Raw genomic sequence first — 1,641 nt, 5'->3', positions numbered from 1 at the left:
TCCTGAGGGGCAATTGGGGCAGCAGCTGCCGCTCACACCCACTGACAGTGCCAGCCCTGCTCGCACCTGCTGCTGGCGCTGGCCCCAATCACCCCACGCTGTCAGTGGGTGCGAGTGGGGCCAGCACTGTCAGCACGTGGGAGCGTCAGCGCGTGGGAGCGGTGGCAGCCAGAGTGGGGCTGCCAGTAGACAGGGTACTGAGGGGCCGCAGTGGGAGGGACCAGGTGGGGGTGCGGAGGATGGGCTAAGATCCGCCCCTGTGCCTACTACAGCCTCGCGGCCCACAGTTTCTTTCAAGGTGCACAAATTCGTGCACTGGGCTCCTAGTGTGTGTGTGTGTGTGTGTGTGTGTGTGTGTGTATATAAAACAGCCCTAAAAGAAAATATGAACAGGCAATTTACAAAAGAGGGAATCCAAAAAGCTAATAAGCATATGAAGAGATGCTTAATTATTAGTAAGTTGAAACATGCAAATTAAAATTAAAACAGCAATGAGATATTACTTCACCCGTAATATACTGGCAGCTACTAGAAAGCTGGATAATGCCATGTGAGAATAGTTGACTATGGGAGTAGGGGACAAGGAAATAGGTATGGGATATGAGGATGGAAAATCAACCAACCAATCAGACCGTTCTGATGTTTTCATAGCATTTATCACAATCAGAAGCTCTGGAGCCTGGGTTCAAACCCCAGCTCCACCATTTACTAGATGTTGGTTACCTATGTGTCTTAGTTTCCCATTATAACGTGGAGATAACAATACCATCTATGTTGCACGGTTGTTGCCAGGATTAGAGTTATATGTAAAGCATCTGATTGTTGTGTTCTTGTTATTTTATCCTTAATGTGTTTAATGTCTCCCCCCATCCTACATCTAAAATGCAGATGGGAAAAAAAGCAGTTTCCTGATCTTTCTGAATTTTTCTTGTATCTTGACATATAAAACAGTGCCTGAACCCTGGCCGGTATGGCTCATTTGGGCATCCTTCCCTGCGCCAAAGGGTTGCTGGTTCGATTCCCAGTCAGGGTACCTGCCAGGGTTTCAGGCTAAATTCCTGGTGGGAGACGTGCAGGAGGCAGCGGATCTATGTTTCCCCCACACCAATGTTTCTCCTCTCCCTCTCTCTCTAAAAATCAATTTAAAATCTTTAAAAACAAAAACCTGAAAGAAGAAAAAAGAAAACAGTGCCTGGTACATAGCAGGCCCTCAACAAATATTTGTTGAGGGGAGGGTGAAGGTGGGTGAGGATGAAGCCGGTGGGTAGGGTCCGGACCCACCTTCTTGAAGCCCTTGCCCCAGGGATCAAGGGCCACTCACTCGAAAGAAGTCACGAAACAGGTCTGGGAAGGAGCCCCCGGCACCAGGGTCAGGTTCTTTTCTACGGCCCAGCCATTCCCGCCGTGCTCCACCTCCCAGCCTCGGAAGCCCTCTGTGGGATGCAACAGGGTTGAAGAGGAGGGGTCAGCCGGCCAGCTCGCTTCTCTCCGGGCCCCGCCCGGGCTCCTTCACCACCGCCCGCCCGCTCCCACCGCTCATTTACTGGCCTCCTAGCTCCTCCTGCCTGGCCCGCCCACGCGCGGACGTCCTCTTTCCAAGAGGCCTCACGTTCCAGGCAAGCCCGCCCCCACCAACACCGC

At 51.9% G+C, this 1,641-nt stretch overlaps 1 protein-coding gene across 1 annotated transcript in view; it reads right to left on the bottom strand.

Moving 5' to 3' along the window:
- FBXO17 (F-box protein 17) overlaps positions 1 to 1,494 on the bottom strand; it is an 8,881-nt gene extending 7,387 nt beyond the window's left edge. Inside the window, exon 1 of the mRNA XM_014533135.1 lies at positions 1,322 to 1,494. The gene's annotated coding sequence lies outside the window, so the exon portion shown is untranslated. The remainder of the gene's footprint in view (positions 1 to 1,321) is intronic.
- Positions 1,495 to 1,641: the final 147 nt, after the last annotated feature.

The sequence above is a fragment of the Myotis brandtii genome, unplaced genomic scaffold (genome assembly GCF_000412655.1).
Source record: "Myotis brandtii unplaced genomic scaffold, ASM41265v1 scaffold947, whole genome shotgun sequence".
Lineage (NCBI taxonomy): Eukaryota > Metazoa > Chordata > Mammalia > Chiroptera > Vespertilionidae > Myotis > Myotis brandtii.
This window is presented reverse-complemented; position numbering and strand designations above follow the sequence as displayed.